The sequence below is a fragment of the Mobula hypostoma genome, chromosome 1, assembly GCF_963921235.1.
Source record: "Mobula hypostoma chromosome 1, sMobHyp1.1, whole genome shotgun sequence".
Lineage (NCBI taxonomy): Eukaryota > Metazoa > Chordata > Chondrichthyes > Myliobatiformes > Myliobatidae > Mobula > Mobula hypostoma.
Window position 1 is genome coordinate 106758444 of NC_086097.1, and position 21609 is coordinate 106780052.

At 41.3% G+C, this 21609-nt stretch overlaps 1 protein-coding gene and 1 pseudogene across 1 annotated transcript in view; one reads left to right on the top strand and one right to left on the bottom strand.

The window, feature by feature from the left end:
- Positions 1–21609, bottom strand: part of zfpm2a (zinc finger protein, FOG family member 2a) — a 1018220-nt gene that overhangs the window by 663014 nt on the left and 333597 nt on the right. The gene's annotated exons all lie outside the window — the stretch shown is intronic.
- Positions 6204–7610, top strand: LOC134356633 (sin3 histone deacetylase corepressor complex component SDS3-like; annotated as a pseudogene).

A 21609-nucleotide genomic window follows, 5' to 3' on the forward strand; every position in this document is an offset into this window, starting at 1 on the left:
AAATGATAACAGGCCAGAATGGCTAGTTTTGAAACTGATTCCATAACCTATGGACTCTCTTTCAATGTCTCTACAACTCATGTTCTCAATACTATTTATTTACTTACTTACTTATTAGTTTTTGTATTTGCACATTTTGTCTACTTTTGCACATTTGTTGTTTGTCAGCTTTTCTGTAGTTTTTCAATTATTCTATTGTATTTCTTTGTTCTATTGTGAATGCTAGCAATAAAATTAATCTCAGGGTAGTGTATGGTGACATATACGTAGTCTGATAATAAATTTACTTTGACTTGATCTTTGAGACAGAAAGAAAGGGTGTGCTGCCTGAAGTTGCAAACTTAAATATTTAATCAGGAAGTCTGCAACGTGCTCAGATGGAAGATGAGATGTTGTTCCTCAAATTGGATTGGACCTTGTTGTAATCCCACCACTGTCTGAAGCAGTTTGTACGTTGCCACCGTTACCAAATGGGTTTCTCCCGAGTGCCTCCAGTTTCCTCCCACAGTCCAAAGACATACTGGTTGGTAGGTTAATTTGTCATAGTAAATTATCCTGTGATTGGGCTCGGGTTAAAATAGGGGTTGTTGGGCAGCGCGGCTCAAAAGGATGGGTTTATTCCATGCTGCATTTCAATAATTTTTTTTTAAATCGCAAGAGGCTACAAAACTGTCAGAACTGGAGCAGAATGGGGAATTAAACTGGCAGTTCTGAGTCACTCCTGCGGACTGAATGCAGGTGCCTCATCCCATCTGAGAGATTTCTCCAGTACAGAGATCACATTATAAACACCACGTGTCGTACAAAGACCGGTAGAAGTGCAAGCAAATCTCTGCTTCAATATGGAAAAATTGCTTTGGTATCAGGATGGTGGACGGTGGATGGGAGCAGGAAGGACTAGCATCTGTTCTTCTATCCCCCCTTTGTGAGGCACTCTCCCACCCAACCACAGGGAAGTACATTCACCTCTCCATTTTCAGCATCAAGTTTCTTTGCTCTAACCATCTTTGCCTACCTGGCCTGCAATTGAAAACTGACCAGTTTTCTTTATTACTTGTTCCGACAAAGGATTCCAGGCCTGAAATGTTAATTCTATTTCCCTTTCCACACTGTCTAACCTGCCAAATGTTTATATTTCAGATTTCCATCATCTGCAGTTTTTTTTAAATTTTCATTTACTAAAGAGCAAGGGGTTGGAAGGTCTGTGTGTGCAGGTGTGTGGGTGGGTGGGAGGAATGGAGCTTGTTTTGCTGTTGTTGCTTTGTTGCATGTTGCATTCTTTGTTGTGTTCTGTGTTGTTCTGCTGGGCGCTGTCAGCTTGCTATGCTACTTGCAGGCTACCTCGGCACATTCTTGGGTCATAGAATATTAGAAAAGTACATAGAAACACAGAAAATAGGTGCAGGAGTAGGCCATTCGGCCCTTTGAGCCTGCACCGCCATTCAGTATGATCATAGCTGATCTTCCAACTCAGAACCCTGTACCTGCCTTCTCTCGATACCCCCTGATCCCTTTAGCCACAAGGGCCATATCTAACTCCCTCTTAAATATAGCCAATGAACTGGCCTCAACTGTTTCCTGTGGCAGAGAATTCCACAGATTCTCCACTCTCTGTGTGAAGAAGTTTTTCCTAATCTCGGTCCTAAAAGACTTCCCCTTTATCCTCAAACTGTGACCCCTCGTTCTGGACTTCCCCAACATCGGGAACAATCTTGCTGCATCTGGCCTGTCCAATCCCTTTAGAATTCTATACGTTTCAATAAGATCCCCCCTCAATCTTCTAAATTCCAGTGAGTATAAGCCTAGTCGATCCAGTATTTCATCATATGAAAGTCCTGCCACCCCAGGAATCAATCTGGTGAACCTTCTTTGTACTCCCTCTATGGCAAGAATGCCTTTCCTCAGATTAGGGGACCAAAACTGCACACAATACTCCAGGTGTGGTCTCATCAAGGCCTTGTACAACTGCAGTAGAACCCCCCTGCTCCTCTACTCGAATCCTCTTGCTATGAATGCCAGCATACCATTTGCCTTTTTCACCGCCTGCTGTACCTGCATGCCCACTTTCAATGACTGGTGTATAATGACACCCAGGTCTCGTTGCACCTCCCCTTTTCCTAATCGGCCACCATTCAGATAATAATCTGTTTTCCTGTTCTTGCCACCAAAGTGGATAACTTCACATTTATCCACATTAAATTGCATCTGCCATGAGTTTGCCCACTCACCTAACCTACCCAAGTCACCCCGCATCCTCTTAGCATCCTCCTCACAGCTAACACTGCCGCCCAGCTTCGTGTCATCCGCAAACTTGGAGATGCTGCATTTAATTCCCTCGTCTAAGTCATTAATATATATTGTAAAAAACTGGGGTCCCAGCACTGAGCTTTGTGGTACCCCACTAGTCACTGCCTGCCATTCTAAAAAGGTCCCGTTTATTCCCACTGTTTGCTTTCTGTCTGCCAACCAATTCTCTATCCACATCAATACCATACCCCCAATACCATGTGCTTTAAGTTTGCACACTAATCTCCTGTGTGGGACCTTGTCAAAAGCCTTTTGGAAATCCAAATATACCACATCTACTGGTTCTCCCCTATCCACTCTGCTAGTTACATCCTCAAAAATTTTTCCCCACCACCGATGTCAGGCTAACTGGTCTATAATTCTCCAGTTTCTCTCTCACTCCTTTGTTAAAAAGCCGGGTTACATTAGCCACCCTCCAATCCTCGGGAACTAATCCAGAATCTAAGAAGTTTTGAAAAATGATCACTAATGCATCCACTATTACTTGGGCTACTTCCTTAAGCACTCTGGGATGTAGACCACCTGGCCCTGGGGATTTATCTGCCTTTAATCCCTTCAATTTCCCTAACACCACTTCCCTACTAACATGTATTTCCCTCAGTTCCTCCATCTCAGTAGACCCTCGGTCCCCTACTATTTCCAAAAGATTATTTATGTCCTTCTTAGTGAAGACAGAACCAAAGTAGTTATTCAATTGGTCTGCCATGTCCTTGTCCCCATGATCAATTCGCCTGTTTCTGACTGTAAGGGACCTACATTTGTCTTAACTGTTTCTGACTATTAGGGACCTACATTTGTCTTAACACTACATTTGTCTTAACCTACATTTGTACAACATAGAAACAGGCCATTCTGCCTGTCTAGTCTGTGCTGATACTCCCAACGACCTGCACTGAGACCATACCCCTCCATATCCATGTACCACATCCATGTAACTATCCAAAATCTCAAACATTGAAATCGAGCTCACATGCACCTTTTGTGCTGGCAGATCGTTCCACACTCTCACCACCCTCTGAGTGATGAAGGTTTCCCTCATGTTCCCCTTAGATTTTTTAATCTTTCATCCTTAACCCTTGATCTCCGGTTGTAGTCCCATCCAACCTCAGTGGCAAAAGCCACTGAACCTCCCTGAGCTCTCAGGTCGTCTAAGGCAGGTCTGCTTACTATCCCCAAGGTCAAATCTAAACATGGTGAAGCAGCCTTTAGTTACTATGCTCCACATATCTGGAATAATCTTCCAGAGGAGCTGAAGTCTGCCCCAACTTTAAGCTCTTTTAAATTGAGGCTTAAAACTTCCCTTTTCACTGTGGCTTTTAATTAGAATCTCCTGCACTGTAACTTCTATTTATCATTTCTATTTTGTGTGATTTTATTCTTATATATTGTCTGAAATTTGCTGTTTGATTTTTGTATCTTGTACTATGTAAAGCACCTTGAACTGCCTTGTGTTTGAAAAGTGCTCTACAAATAAACTTGCTTGCTTGCATTTACCCTATCTATACCCCTCATAATTTTGTATACCTCTATCAAATTGCCTCTCAATCTTCTACATTCCAAGGAATAAATTCCTAACCTATTCAATATTTCTTTATAACTCAGGTGCTCCGATCTCAGCAACATCCTTGTAAATTTTCTCTGTACTCTTCCAACCTTATTTACGTCTTTCCTGCGTGTTGGTATTAATGCAAATGATGCATTTCACTGTATGTTTTGATGTACACGTGAATAGTGAATTTGAATGTTGAAAAGAATGGGAAATAAATTGCAGAAGTATGAGATATCCATTAATAAACATGGAGATGTCATCTACAAACAGAAGATGAGCTGTCAATGTACAGGAGCTCACCTATGAAAATATGGAAAATCAACTACAAAATAGCAGGAGACCATCTGAAACTGATTTGGAGATTACCTCCAAAAGGATTAGAGATCAACTAAAGTGGAACTACAAATGAACTTGAGCTCAGCTGCAAACAAGTAGAGATCAATTTCAGAACAGCAAGTAGTTAAGAAAAACTAGGTAATCAGCTATATCATTGCTGAAAATCACCTTCAATAATGCAAGAGATCGGCCTCTATCAGTCATAAAATAGCAAGGGTTGAACAGCTGTACCGTATAGCCTACATTATAATAAGGGACTACTTTATGTTTTAGTAACACATCGTTGCATGCGCTATTAGGCATGTATTGCTCTGTACATGTGTGCCGACTTCGGATTATGCCAGTAAAGAACTATGAAACTTAGCTCCCATCTCCAGTGTTTTTATTAATAGCATTGTTGTGTAGCCAGGCCACATACACAACAAACTGGCGACGAGGTTAAGGAACCTACATCTTATCAGAATGCCGTGTTTTAGTTGATAACGACACTCGGAGGAAGAGCACAAGGAATGAGCCAAGGAGTGGGAGAAGGAGGCAGAGTGAGGCCGTGAGTCCGAAAGGAAGCGGGAGCACAGCTGGGGTGGGGAACGTCAGGAGACCAAGAGACACAGTAGGAGCCACAGCACGTCCAGCCGAGACCACAGACGGCGCTGACTCTAGGGGCTGAGGGACTGCCTGTCCAGAAGGGAGATAAAAAGGAGCGACACACGCATCTAGATGGAGTGCACTCGTGGCGCTAGCAAAAAGGACACGCGAGTCAAAAAGAAAACAAGGGGAAAACGGGGCTAAATTAACATAACAAAGATGGCGATGACTGGAACCATTACAGCATTTGATAGTGGCATTGAAGACTGGGCAATTTACATTGAGAGAGTGAAGTTATATTGTGATGCTAATGATGTTAATGATGAAAAGAAAGCCAGCGTCTTGCAAGGTATTATGGGAGCAAAAACATAAGGGCTGCTACGGAGCTTGTTTACTCCTGAAAAGCCAGCTGACAAAACGTTCAAGCAAATAGTAGACACTCACGAACAGCAATCAAACCCCAAACCACTGGTCATTGCTGAAAGATTTAAGTTTCACAAACGGAATCAGAGCAAAAATGAAAGCATTTCTGAATATCATGCTGAATTGTGCAAATTATCAGAACATTGTCAATTTGGAGCTGGGCTATCAGACACATTGAGGGACAGGTTAGTGTATGGAATGCACTATGAAACCACACAGAAGAAGCTCCTGGGTGAAAAAAGACCTTACATTAGAGAAGGCGCTGAACATTGCAATATCAACGGAAACAGCAGCATGGGGTGCTTCAGAGATACAACAAAAATCTCCAGGATATGCTACGAATAAAATGTCACAGAACAGAAATGAAGGAAAGAAATATTACCATTGTGAGAACATGTCACATGACCCTGATGACTGTTGGTTTAAAGACAAAGAATGCAGAAACTGCGGCAAACAGGGCCACACTGGCAGTGTATACAAAGCTAGTAAACAGCGGAAAAAGGACAAAATACAGAGAAACAAGAAACCCCAGAAAGGAAAATGCAACAACATACACAAAATGGAAGAAAGCAGTTCTGATGAAAACGACTCAGACAAAAGTGAATTGTCTTGTCTGCAACTACACAGCGTGAAAGAGTCAGATGATCGAAGAGTAATATGGATCATTCCACAAGTGGCGGGTGTGAGACTGAAAATGGAGTTGGACACAGGCTCAGGTTTAATAATGATCTCTGTATACGACTACAAATGACTGTTTTCTCACATACCTCTGAAATGAACTAAACTACTGCTAAGGACTTGCACAGGACAGAAAGTGCGTCCCAAAGGCAAAATTAAAGTGACAGTGACTCATGGAGACAAAACACAGCAGCTAAACCTCTATGTACTGAAAAATGAAGGGCCACAGTTGTTGGGACAGGAATGGCTCAGGAAAATCCAGTTGGATTGGCACACCATCAAGACACAAGGTGTGTCAACAAAGGAGGGCAGCTCAGCCGTGAAGATGTCCGCAGCTCTCCTCTCACCCATTGTCGACTAATACAACAATGAGGAGGAGCTAGACAGCGTCAACGATGAAGACAAACACAGTATCCGTGGCTGCGACTTGGATGAAGATACAGAGGATGCAAGTGAGACAGATATTGCCAATAAGCAGGATGATGAAAACTACCTGGAAGTAAAAGAGCAGATGTACCAGGAGAAATTGACATCTCTCAAAAGACAGCTACAGCAGTTACAGGAAGGCACTTTGCAGGAGTATCAGAAAAGGATGAGGAAACTAGATCAACAATACAAGGAAAGAATACGAAATGCAGAGCTTTTTCTGCAACTGGAGACAGAACAACTGGAAAGGAATTATATTAAAGAGAAGAAAGCAGCAGTAAAGGAATTTGAAGATAAAAAGATTGAGTTAGAAGAAAAGAAAAAAGATGATTGAGAATGAGAGGCTAACAATGGAACTCACAGGAGATTCTATGGCGGTAAAGCCAAAAATGACTAGGAAACTAAAGAGGAGACCTAATGACCCTGGTCCAATTACAGACAAAAGACAAAAACCTGCACCTGTGCAGTTAAATTACTTGTTAATAGATGAACAGATTAGATTATGAGGACACTCAGTTCTCGTTTATTGTCATTTAGAAATGCGTGCATTAAAAATGATACAATGTTCCTCCAGAAAGATATCACAGAAACACAGGACAAATCAAAACTAACTGACAAAACCACATAATTATAACATAAGTTATAAACTTCGAGCCTCCGTCCAGCCCTCTGACACTGAGCACCATCTCTGCCGAGCGCTTTGACCCCGCCCTGGCCGCTGAGCAACAAGCAAAGCCGAGGACTCAGGGCCTTCCCCTCCAGAGATTCAGGATCACACAGTAGCAGTGGCAGCGAAACAGGCATTTCAGAAGTTTCACCAGATCTTCCTCCGTACTCTCACGTCTGTCTTCATCAGATCAGGATTGTGCACAACATCCTACTTGACAAATAACAGATATCATTCACCGGAGTGTCCGCTGCAAGCTGCGTCGCGCCGCTATCTTCTCCTCTCCTCATTATGTAAGGTCTGTGAACTCTCAATAAGCTTAAACCTCCGAAAAGACCAGCATCTCCGTCTTCTCCTGAGCATCTTCCCAGCACTCCTGTTGAATCACCAGCACAAAGATATGAAGCACGAATAGAAGCAGGAAAGTTATATTACGATAAGAGATGGTATCATAAAGGTCAGGCTATCTATTTGGAATCAATGGAGAATACGAAGATTGGCTGTGTAATTAGCTCAGTTGGAACAAATGAGATATGGGTAAGGAAGACAAATGATAGCACAAAGTTGTGTATATATCTAGGACAGCGGCACAGAGGAGTCTTCATTATACGGAGGCGATCTGCTGCCTGGAGCTCTTAGCAAAGTTGGAGGCACATATCTTCTTAACTCTCTGTGCTCAGAGGTCAACTGTTCATGACCTTTATATGGAAATCTGTATTAAAACAAACAAGTTTATTGTCAGACTGAAGAACACACTATTTGAAGACACTTTTCAATGCCATCTCAGTTTTGATGATTGTACATATTTTTAAGAATAACATTCACCTTTTCACGGATTTCACTTTGCTTTCGTCATCTTTGCAAGATGGAGGTGACTACTCTTTATGGCTGGAACCTGCCAATTTGTAGATTGTTCAATTTATTCCAGTCAATAGAGTGAAGACCTACTTGCTTCAGTGTCAGACAATCTAGAGAAGACCACCCCCCCCAAGACTTGAGTTATAAATGGGTCTTAGACCAATAGTAAAAAAGGCTTGTTATAATTCGATATTATTATGTTACTTTGTTATAATTTGATATGATTAAGTTGCTAAGTAAACAAATGGTAGGCATTTGTATGTTAAGGGTAAATATATTTGTTTAGCATAATGCCCCAGTAAAAAAAAAGTTGATGCACTATTAAAATAAAAGTGGAGGAGTGTACCGTATAGCCTACATCATAATAAGGAACTACTTTATGTTTTAGTAACATGTCATTGCATGTGCTGTTAGGCGCGTATTGATCTGTACGTGTGTGCCGAGTTTGGATTATGCCAGTAAAGAACCATGAAACTTAGCTCCCGCCTCCAGCGTTTTTATTAATAGCATTGTTGTGTAGTCAGGCCACATACACAACAGCAGCAAAATAACAAAAACTACACCAACCATAAAATCATTGTGTAACAGTGTGTAAAGTACTACAAGAAAGCAGGTCATCACCTGCTCAAGAATAGGAGATCATCTCCAAATGGATTTGAGATCAGGTACAAAATCTACCAGAAAGGAGTCAAGGATCAGCTGAAACTGAGCCAAAGATGAGCTAAAACTGAGCAGATCAGCCACGAAAGAATAGTAAAGCACCAACAAAAGAATGGAATATCACAGGTGAATCAGAACACAAGCTCTGGACCAGGGAAAAATGGGAAATCTGATGTCAACCAGGTGAACTCAGCCGCAACACTGCTGGAAACTAGACACGATACAGAATACAGGCTACAGTGGAGCATGAAACCAGCTACAAATTAGCAGGAACTCAGTTTGCGATCAGCTACAAAAGAGCAGAAAGTAGGCCAAGAAGGATATCAGGATCAGGCAGAAGAATTCATTACAAAAGTGTCAGAGAACCGCTATAGACAGTGAGAATTCTGCGAAAAAAAATGGGGATCTTAGTTGAAAAAGGAGATCAAGTAAATTAGCCAGAAAAGACTGGAAGGTTGCAGAACAACAAGCCAATAAGTTACTGAAGACTGGAGATATGCTATAAGAGAACAAGAAACCAATTGTAAAGCAGTAAGACAAACGCTAAGCCAAAGTGAGGATCCAGAAGATCAGGCAATTAGTTTAAAACAGATCTCTGTTACGAAAGAATGAAAGTTCAAAAGAGTTCATGATCAGATACACAAGAGCAGGAAATAAGAAAGGGCAGACAAACTACCATATAGCAGGTGATAAGCTACAAAAGAGCAATAGAGAAGTCACTAAAGCGGAGAAGATAAGCAATAGAAGAGTGGGTAATTAGCTACATCAGAGCAGGAGATAATCCATGGAAAAAGCAAGAGACAAGCTACTAATATACATGAAGTCAGGTGCTAAAGAACAGCATAAGACCATAAAATTCAGGAACAGAATTAGGCCATTTGGCCCATCAAGTCTGCTCTACCATTTCTTCATGGCTGATTGATTTCCCTCTCTGCCCAATTCTCCTGCCTTTTCCCCATAATCTTTAATGCTCTGGCTATCAAGAATCTATCAACCCCTGCCTTAAATATACCCAATGATTTGGCCTCCATAGCCACCCGTGGCAACAAATTCCATAGATTTCCCTCTCTCTGGCTAAAGAAATTCCTCCTCATCTCCATTCTAATTCAAGATTCAAAAAACTTTATTGTCATTCTAACCGTACATCAGCTCTGCAGGGCAGAATGAGACAGCGTTTCCCAGGAGCAGTGCAATCATAACATAACAAACGCAACACTAAATAATAAACATAACAATAAATAGTAAAACACAACAGCCACATGTCAGTTAAAATCAAGTTATAAGTGTCCAGTGCAAATCAAAAGTGTCCAAAAGCAGAGTCAGGTAGAGCAGTTATTTAGCAGTCTGACTGCCTGTGGGAGGAAGCTGTTTAGTAACCTTGTGGTTTTAGTTTTGATGCTCCTGTAACGTTTGCCTGATGGCAGAAGAACAAACAGTTCATGGAGAGGGTGTGAGGGGTCTTTAATGATGTACCGTGTCTTCTGGAGGCATCAACTCTGAAAGAGGTCTTGGACAGAAGGTAGGGAGACCCCACTAACCTTCTCTGCTCCCCTAACCACCCTCTGCAAGGCTTTTTTGTCGACAGCACTGCAGCTGGAGTACCAGGTTGTGATGCAAAAGGTCAGCACACTCTCAACCACGCCTCTGTAGAATGTAGTTAAGATGTTAGTGGGGAGTGATGCTTGTTTAAGCTTCCTCAGTAAATGCAATCTCTGCTGGGCCCATTTCACAATCCCAGTGGTGTTCCTGGACCAGGTGAGATTGTCCGAGATCTGCACCCCAAGGAACTTGATGTTTTCCACTGTCTCCACTGTGGAGCCGCTGATGCTGAGGGGTGTGTGCTCAGGCTGAGACCGTCTGAAATCGACGATCATCTCCTTGGTTTTGGTGACATTAAGCATCCAGTTGATATCAGTGCATCAGCTCTCTAGGTGTTTGACCTCCTCCCTGTACATAGTTTCAACATTTTTGCTGATGAGCCCCACCACTGTAATGAACTGTAATGCATGATAAGCTGCATATAAGCTGCAACTAAACATAAGATCAGCTTCAATGGGACAGGAGATCGACTCCATTAGGATGGAGAATAGCTACAAAAGGATGGGATATCATCTACCAGACAGGGAAGAAGATTAGGATAAGAGGATTCCTAGAACAGATCAGCCAATAACCTTCAAAATAGCCTCAAAAGAAACGGTGATGAGCTACAAAGGAGCAAATGATAAACTACTAGAGAACATAATGAATGACCCATCTGCACTTTAAAGAGCAGGTGGTAAGTTTCAAACAACCGAGGCAGTGTATGCATTAGCTATAGAAAAGAGAAGTTACAATAGACAAGGAGATCTACTGCAAAAGCCAGGGATTACAAACTGCAGGAGCAGAGCCATCACACAGCAGGGAATAAACTACAAATGTGGAGATCATCCAAAAAGAAAGGAGATAAAAGAGCAAAGGTAAGCAGTAACAGCAGATATTGGAGAGAAAGACTAGTGATCAACTGCAAAAGAGTGGGAAAACATCAGCAGAAAATAACTGAAAAGTAGTGGAAGAGAAGCCACTAAAGACCAGGACAACATTTACGAAAGAATAGAAAGAAAGCACCAATAGATCATAACACCTGTAATAGAGTGGAGATCCACAAAACAAAAGCAGTTAAAGCTAGAATGCTAAAGCAGATAAGACAGAACAGTAGGAGATACTGTGCAAAAATTAAGATAACATAAATTGTGCAGGAAATAGCACAAAAGAGCAGAAGACAAGCAAAAAAAAAGAGAAATAAGGCATTACAGACAGAAGACCCAACTAGAAAGGGGCTGGAGATCATCTGCAAAACAGTGGGATAATTTCAGAAAAAGAGCAGGAGATAACCTTCCAATTAGCTCATCGGCTACAAAACAATGCGATGTAAGCCACCAAATATGGAAAGAGGTATAAGCAACAAAGAAATGGGAGCGGGCGATCTATGGCGAAAGAGCAGGAGGTATTATGCAAAAAAAAAACAAAAGAAAAATACCTGCAAAAAAAAAGGGGCAGGAGATCAGCTACAAAAGAGCTGTTATACTATAGAACCATATACTACAGAAGTTATGCTATAAAACCAAGAGAAAGCATTAGAAAAGCTTCAAATAACAAGAAGTAAGCCACAAGGAAATACAGTGATATGGTAGAACAAAATCACCCATTAAAAATCCAATAAAAGATAAGCTATAAAATTATACTAGCTCAGTTACCAAACAGCAGTGTATAAGCTACAGAAGTGTGTGCTGAGCAACAACAGAACAAAAGAATAACTGCAGAAGAGCAGGAGGTAAGCATAGAAAGAGCAAGAGACCAGTTACAAGGGTACAGGAGGTAATAAATGGAAGAGGTGAAAAACTATAAAGCAGCGGGATTTAACTAAAGTAGAACAGATCATTTTCTATAAAACATGGATGTGAACATGGATGTGTGCAGAAGGTCATCTGCTAAAGGACAGGGGACTGGCAACATCGAAGCAGTATAGCTAACAAAAAGCTTGAGAAATCAGTGACAAATTAACATGCAATCAGCTACAGAAGTGCCACAAGTCAGCCATGTAAGAGTAGGAGAGAACTTTCCTCAGAGCAAGAGAAAATGTACTACAGAGCAGAACAGGTAAATTGATAAATTAGCTTATTGTTGTCACGTGTATTGAGGTACAGCGAAAAACTTGTCTTGCATACCATTCATACAGATAAATTTATTACAGGGGTTCCCAACCTGGGGTCTACAGACCCCTTGCTTAATGGTATTGGTCTGTGGCTTTAAAAAAAGTGGTTGGGAACCCCTGATTTATTACAATACTGCATTAGGTTGTACAAAGTAAAACAATAACAGATTGCAGAATAAAGTATTAAAGAAATCAGCTCAAATAAGCAGGAGGTCAGCTACAATTCGTCTGTCAATTGCTATAAAAGCAGGTAGTTTTCTCTGACACCTGACTTCTAGTTCATCCTAAACCCATTTACAATATGAGAGACATAGGAAAGTACAGCACAGAAACAGGCCCTTTGGCCCATCTAGTCTGTACCAAACCATTTAAACTGCCTTCTCCTATCAACCTGCACCAGGAATACAGCCCTCCGTATAGTCCTTACCATCCATGTACCAATCCAAATTTCTCTTAAACATTGAAATTGTGCTTGCGTGCACCACTTCCACCAGCAGCTTGTTCCATACTCACACGGCCCTTTGAGTGAAGAAGATAATGTTCCCCTTAAGCTTTTCACCTTTTACCTTTAACCCATAACCTCTTGTAGTCCCACATAAACCTCAGTTGAAAAAGCTTGCTTGCAGTTACCATATTTATACTCCTTATAATTTTGTATACCTCTATCAAATCTCCCCTCCAATTTCTACATTCCAAGGAATAAGTCCTAATCTATTCAATCTTTCCTTATAACTTAGGTCCTCCAGTCCCTAAGCAATATCCCTGTAAAATTTCTCTGTACTCTTTCAATCATTTTTACATCTTTCCTGTAGGTAGGTGACCAAAACTGCACACAATACTCCAAATTAGGCCTCACCAATGTCTTATACAACTTCAATGTAACATCCCATCTCCTGTACTCAATAGTTTGATTTATGAAAGCCAATGTGCCAAAAGCTTTCTTTACAACCGTATCTACCTGTGACACTACTTTCAATGAACTATTACCTGTATTCCCAAATCCCTTTGTTCCACAGCACTCCTCAGTGCCCACCCACTCACTGTGTATGCCTACCCTGGCTGGTCCTACCAAAGTGCAACACCACGCACTTGTCTTTGATGGGATTAAATTTAGTGAAAGCTTACAAAACAACACTACCAATAACTCTACAAAAATATATTAAAACCAAGCAATACCACAAATAAGATAATACCTGTATATGCAGAATACAAATGGTATTACATAAGTTACATGAGTTTACCCAGAATCAGAAAAATATTTTACGAAATTTGTAATTGTGCAGCAGCAGCGCAGTGCAAGACATAACAATTACCATGAGTTGCAAAAATAAACAAATAATTTAAAAAAAAGAATAACGAAGTTGTGTTCATGAGTCCATGAACATTCAGAAATCTGATGCTGGTAGGGAAAAACTGTCTTAATATGTTGAATAGGGGTTTTTAGGCTCCTGCACTTTTTCATAATGGTGTAACAAGTAAAGAGTATGTTCTGGACAATAATAGTCCTTAATGATGGATGCCACCTTAAGGCCTTTTGAATACAAAAATCTAATGAAAAACCTTGCTAACTACTGTATACTGTTATGGCTTCTGAAATCTATATCTTTATACCTTAATAAATAACCTATGTCATATCCTTGTATCTACTATAAGATATAGGAGCGGAATTAGGTCATTTGACCTATCGAGCCTGCTCCACCATTTCATCATGGCTGATCCAATTTTTCTCTCAGCCCCAGTCTTCCACCTTCTGCCTTCTCCTTGAATTCCTTCAAGCCCTGACCAATTAATGAACTTCTGCTTTAAATATATATACAGACTTGGCCTCTACAACTGCCTATGGCAAAGAATTCCACAGATTTACCACTCTGGCTAAGGAATCTCCTCCTCATCTCTGTTCTAAAAGAACACCCCTCTATTCTGAGGCTGTGTCCTCTAGTCTTAGACTCCCACCGCAAGAAACACCCTCTCCATATCCACTCTATCAAGACTTTTCAACATTCAAACATACTTCTCTTAAACACTGCACAGAAGATCAACTTTGCCCATAATTCTCATGCAAACTATTCTTTAACTTTAAATATTACATCCTTTAATTAGAGATGATTTTAGATAGAGCTCATCCTGGCAATCACCATCTCAATGGGCCAAATAGCCCAATTCTGCTCCTAAGTCTTATGTTGAAGGAATATATTTTTCTATAGATTTTTGCTGGTTGCAAAAAGTCTTTCTGGCGTTTTCCCAATCTTATGGTCCAAAAATCACATCAGTCACAGCTTAAGTGCTGCAACAAACAACCTGCTGGAGGAACTAAACAGGTCAAGCAGCTCTTCAGGGGAAGAGTATTATCAAAACTTTAGATTGAAGCTGTTGGATCCTGATGCTTTTCTCATCTAAAGGTTCTTCAGAAGACAAGAATGAAGCATAAACAAGTATTACAAACAAAAAAAAATCAAACAAGCAAGGGGGTCAAGAGAACAAAGAAAAAGGGGAAAAATGTAACTGTGATCTTCTACTCAGACTAGAGATAAACAAAGTTCCAATAATAAGTTTACTTATCAAATATCCAAATTCAAGTAGTGTGATACATGCTCCAAAAAACCATGAAGTTTCTAGAAAAATATGTCAAGAACTGTACTGTTATTCCTGGAAAATTCACTGAACAATTACATGTACAGGTGATTATATAAATATAGAAGCAAGCAGAGGAAAGGTAAACTACAAGAAAAGTAACAATTCTGCATCCCAAATCCAATAAAACTCTACATCAGGACCACGAATGGAGAGGGAAGACAACCAGGATAAGGTGTAGTGAGGAAGTGCTAAGACAGGGGCAGCCATTCATCGAACTACAATGAGCAAAATTCTGCTTAATTAAAAATTAATTAATTAAAAATCAGCAAAATTGTTAACGTGCTGCTTTTTTGCCTTTAGTGACACATTTAGTGTTTCTTTTAACCCTTGGTGACATTGCAAGGGTCCATAAAGAACTGCCTGATTCTACGTCAATGAATATGTCAAGATTTTATTTAAATAAACAGGAGTTGGGGTCTAAAAAAGCTGGAGTTTAGCATCCAATTAGAAGGAGGGAAACTAAGCAAGAGCAGGTCTGCATCCAAACATATAAAGACACAATGAAAAAGATCAGGAGAAAACACTGCCAACAGATCAGATTCAAAGAACAGATCAAGATGGCACCAAACTGGCTGCAATGTCCATCAATGTCATTACTCAGATTTAGTTGTTTGTTGGGTTTGTAGTGATGGTTTTTGGGACAGTATGAGGAGTTAGGGATCCGGGACAGGGTTGAGGGAGAGTTGAAGATCAGGGGCAATAAATGAAGAGTCAGAGACTGGAGCTGGTGTACAGGTTTCAAGTCGAAGCACTCCACAATCATCATGAGGAAACATTGAAGATAGATTGGGCACGTGATGTGAAGAAAGAGCAACTCCATCATCAAGACAACACTTCATTGCACCCTGAAGAGCGGGGGAATCATGGGAGACCAAAGACAACTTGGTGCCATACCGTAGAGACAGAAACGAGGACCACAAACCACACCTGGGGCACAATGGAGAAGATGGCCAAAGACTGACAGAGATGGAGGACCTTCATTGCTGCTGTAAGCGCCAGCAGTGTAACTGGCAGTAAACAAGTAAATAAGTAATGGGCAGTAAGTGAAACCTGTAAGCAAGCACCTCAAAGGAATTGGTAGATCAGCCAGAAAAGAGCCTGACATCAACTATAAAAAAGCAGGAGATCAGCAAATCAACTAGAAAAGAAAGGGAAATAAAACAACAAGCAATGGGTCAGTTAGAAAAGAAAGTGAAAATATTTTCAAACGCACAAAAGATAAACTACCAAAGAAAATGAAAAAGCTATAAAACAGCAGCAAGTAAACTGTGATTGCAAGAAAAGTAAGGTCAGCTGCAGAAGATCGAGATAGTTGCTGCAAAATAGAACATAGTACAGTTCTATCAGCCCACAATGTTGTGACAACCCTTAATATGGGCCACTATGGTAGTGCAGCTGTTAATGCAATGCTATTATAGCTTGGGGCATCAGAGTTCACAGAGTTTAATTCTGGCATCCTCTGTAAAAAAGCTGGTACATTCCTTCCCTTGTGCACACAAGTTTCCTTCGGCTATTCTCATTTCCTCTCACAGTCCAAATACGTACCAGTTAGAAGGTTAATTGGTTATTGCATATGTTACGTACCCTGTAACTGGGTTGCCAAACCAGCAGAAATGGACCACTCGTTGGAGTCTGGATTACTAGGAACTAATAAAAGTTTTATTAAAGAAATAAGTAACACTACTCTAATCGTAAGGATATAAATGCAACAGGTTAGCAATGATAATACACACATGTACACAGAACTAGGGTAACAGGAATCAAACCAAGCTCTATCGCAGTCTAGGACTAAAATGGTCAGTCTTAAGTGACGCATAGTTCAGTTCAGCTTAGTACAGTTCGCAGTAATCGCTGTTGTGCCGTGGGGGGATGCAGTTTGTTTCAGGCAGACCTTTGATGTCTTCTATCCCGCTGTGGTCACCGACTGTGACCCTTCCATTCCGGATACGACCGTTCTTCCGCAGTGAACCCGGCACCCAGGCAAGGGCGGACACACACACCAGGTTCCCACCGATCGTACCTTTACACCCTGTGAGTCGATGGTCGGTTCCCGTGAACCGGACCTCCAAACTCTCACCAACTTGTGGGGGCACACCACTCTTTCCAGGGTCTCGTTATCTCGATCTCGTGGTGTGTCCAGTGCCTTAGCGAACCTGCTCTTTTTATCCCCTTGCTGGGGTATCACCTGTCCATCAAACTTCAAACAGTTCAGGTTCAAAGTAACCGGTCTGTCAATATTCTGAATTGTGTTTCTTTTCCGTTAATCCCTCTCTCCTCTCTTATTAGCATTTTGAATGTTTCTCCATTGTCTCTCTTATCTCTCCAATTAGCATCAATCATCCGATACCTTGGTTTGGCATCACACATATTGTCCCATGATTAAACCAGGATTATCATATCAGTAGGTTGCTGGGTGACACAGCTTAAAGGGCCGTAAATGCTCCGCATTTATCAAGTGTAAAAGAGAGGCGAGAGTGGCTATTGGACTGCTGGAAAACTATGCTGGAATGATAGTAATGGGGAACAATGAAATAGCAGACAAAATGAATAAGTATTTTGCATCAGTCTTCACTTTGGAAGACACGAGCAGTATGGTGGAAGTTCCACATGTCGGGGGGCATAAAGTGTTTGAAGTTACCATAACTAGAGAGTAGGTTCTTGGAAAACTGAAAGGTCTGAAGGTAGACAAGTTACCTGGACCAGATGGTGTACATAAGAAAAAGGAGCAGGAGTAGGCCATCTGGCCTATCGAGCCTGCCCCGCTATTCAATAAGATCATGGCTGATCAGTCCGTACACTCAGCTCCATCTACCTGCCTTTTCCCCTTAACCCTTAATTCCCCTACTATGTAAAAATCTATTTAACTGTATCTTAAATATATTTAGTGAAGAAGCCTCAACTGCTTTCCTGGGCAGTGAATTCCACAAATTCACCACTCTCTGGGAAAAACAGTTTCTCCTCATCTCCGTCCTAAATTTTCTCCCCTGAATCTTGAGGCAATGTCCCCTAGTTCTAGTCTCACCTACCGATGGAAACAACTTTCCTACTTCTATCTTATTTACCCCTTTCAAAATGTATGTTTCTATAAGATCTCCTCTCATTCTTCTGAATTCCAGAGTATAGCCCCAGGTGACTCAATCTCTCCTCGTAGGTTAATCCCTTCATCCCTGGAATCAACCTGGTGAACTTCCTCTGCACTGCCTCCAAAGCCAGTATATCCTTCCTCAAGTATGGAGACCAGAAATGCACACAGTACTCCAGGTGCAGCCTCACTAGTACCCTGTATAGTTGCAGCATGACCCCCTGCTCTTGAATTCAATCCCTCTAGCAATGAAGGCCAACATTCTATTTGCCTTCTTAATAACCTGTTGTACCTGCAAGCCAACATTTTGCGATTTGTGAGCAAGCACTTCCAAGTCCCTCTGAACAACAGTATGCTGCAATCTTTCACCATTTAAATAATAATCTGCTCTTCTATTATTCCTTCCAAGGTGGATAATCTCACATTTACCAACATTGCATTCCATCTGCCAAACCTTGGCCCACTCATTTAACCTATCTATATTCCTCTGCAGACTCTCCACATCCTCTGTACTATTTACATTTCCACTCAGTTTAGTGTCATCAGCAAATTTTGTTACGCTACACTCAGTCCCCTCTTCCAAATCATCAATGTATATGGTAAACAGCTGCGGACCCAGCACCGACCCCTGCGACACCCCACTCACCACTGACTGCCAACCGGAGAAACACCCATGTATACTAACTCTATGTCTTCTATTGGTTAACCAATCCACTATCCATGGCAATACACTTCCTCTGACTCCATGCATCCGTATCTAATTTATAAGTCTCTTGTGTGGCACCTTATCGAACGCCTTCTGGAAATCCAAATATGCTACATCCACCTGTTCCCCTCTATCCACTGCACTCATTATGTCCTCAAAGAACTCCAGTAAGTTTGTCAAACAGGACCTGCCCTTTCTGAATCCATGCTGCATCTGTCTAATGGAGCCACTCCTTTCTAAATGTTTTGCTATTTCTTCCTTAATGACAGTTTCAAGCATTTTCCTGACTACAGATGTTAAGCTAACTGGCCTATAGTTGCCTGTCTTTTGCCTACATCCTTTTTTAAAAAGTGGCGTGAAACTTTCTGTCTTTCAATCCACCGGGATCTGCCCAGATACTAGAGAGTTTTGATAAGTGATTACCAATGCATCTACTATAACCTCCGCCAATTCCCTCAGCACCCTGGGATGCATCCCATCAGGACCAGGGGACTTATCTTCCTTCAGGCCCTCTAGTTTGCTCATCACTATCTCTTTAGTGACAGTGATTTTATCAAGGTCCTCACCTCCCATTTCATCCATAACATCCTTCTTTGGCATATTAGATGTGTCCTCCACCGTGAAGACGGACACAAAAACCAGAGTTCTGAAAGAGGTGGCTGAAGAGATCATTGAGGCATTAGTAATCATCGTTCAGGAATCATTAGATTCTAGACTGGTTCCAGAAGACTGGAAAATTGCCAATGTCACTCCACACTTCAGGAGGGGAGAGAGGCAGTAAAAAGGAAACTATTGGCCAGTTAGTCTGACCTCAGTCGTTGGGAAGATCTTGGAGACAATTATTAAGGATGAGGTCTCCGGGTGCTCGGAGCCACATGACAAAATAGGCCGTATCAGCATAATTTCCTCAGGGGAAAATCTTGACAAACAAAATCTGTTGAAATTATTCGAAGAAGTAATAAGCAGGATAGACAAAGGAGAATCGGTTGATGTTGTGTACTTGGAAGATCTTTGACAAGATGCCACTCATGAAGCTACTTAACAAGTTTAGAGCACATGGTATTACAGGAAAGATTCTAGCATGGATAAAGCAGTAGCTGATGCCAGGAGGCTAAGAGTGGGAATAAAGGGAGCCTTTTCAGATTGGCTGCCAGTGACGAGTGGTGTTCCAGAGGGGGTTGTGTTGGGACCGATTCTTTTACATTACAGGTGTCCCCTGCTTTCGGAATGTTGTCTTTACAACATTTCGCTTTTATGAAAGACCTACATTTGTACCTGTTTTCGTTAACCGAAAGAGGATTTTCGCTTTTACGAAAAAAGATGCTCGCTTTAAGCTTGTGTTTACCCCAAGAAAGACTACCATGACCATGAAGCCTTGCACGGGCAGGTGTGTGCACATGCGTGACATGCGAATGCTTGTACGTGTGCATGCGTGACGCGTGTGTACGTGCGAATGCGTGACGTGCACATGCGTGTACGTGCCGATTTTTTTCAATTTTGGCTCAAACTTCCCGATTCTGTTAAGTGAAACTACACTGTACATACATTATTTCTACTTTATATAGGCTGTGTATTTATCATATCATTCCTGCTTTTACTATATGTTAGTGTTATTTTATGTTTTATGTGCTATTTAGTTTGATTTGGTAGGTTATTTTTTGAGTCTGGGAACGCTCAATAATTTTTCCCATGTAAATTAATGGTAATTGCTTCTTCGTTTTACGCCATTTCGGCTTACAAACGGTTTCATAGGAAGGCTCTACATTCGGATAGCGGGGGAAACCTGTGTACAAGGGGTGATTGATAAGTTTGTGGCCTAAGGTAGACGGAGATTTGTTATACAGCTCTCGATACATGCACATGCAGGTCAACTCTTTGAGCGATTATGCAGAAAGCTTGAAGTTAATAACTCATCAATGGCTTCTTCCTATGGATGCTATCTGGCCTGCTGCGTTCCACCAGCATTTTGTGTGTGTTGCTTGAATTTCCAGCATCTGCAGATTTCCTCGTGTTTGCGTTTTTAAATCACACATCTGTGGACACTTTCGGGAGGTCCAAGATCCATATGCTCCACGACTGCTGGACTAAGTGTGTAAATGTAGGAGGGAACTCTGTTGAAAAGTAAATGTACTAGGTTTTCTAAAATTGACTCCTTCTACCTTAGGCCAGGAACTTATCAATCACCCCTCACATGTCAATCATTTGGACGATGGAATTGATGGTTTTGTTGCAAAGTTTGCAGACAATATGAAGATAGGTGGAGGGGCAGGTAATTTTGAGGAAGTAGAGAAGCTACAGAAGGACTTAAATTAGGAGAATGAGCAAAGATATGGCAGATGGATTACAGTGTCGGGAAGTGAATGGCCATACATTTTGGTAGAAGAAATGAAAGGGTTGACTACTTTCAAAATGGAGAGAAAAAAACAAAAAAAAACTAAGATACAAAGGGACTTGGGGGTCCTTGTGCAAGATTCTCTAAAGGTAATTTGCAAACACAATGTTAGCATTCTTTTCAGGAGGACTATAATATAAAAGCAAATATATAACGCTGAAGCAACACACATCAAAGTTGCTGGTGAACGCAGCAGGCCAGGCAGCATCTCTATGAAGAGGTACAGTCGACGTTTCAGGCCGAGACCCTTCGTCAGGACTGACAAAGGGTCTCGGCCTGAAATGTCGACTGTACCTCTTCCTAGAGATGCTGCCTGGCCTGCTGCATTCACCAGCAACTTCGATGTGTGTTGCTTGAATTTCCAGCACCCGCAGAATTCCTGTTGTTTGCGTTATATAACGCAGAAACTTTTTAAAGCACTGGTGAGGCCTCATTCGAGTATTATGGGCCCTTTATCTTAGAAAGAATGTGCTGAAACTGGAGAGGGTTCAAAGAAGGTTCACAAAAATGGCTTGTCAATTGAAGAGCGTTTGATAGCTCTGGGCCTGTATTCACTGGAATTCAAAAAATGAGGGGTGACCTCATCAAAGACTATCGAATGGTGAAAGGCCTTGA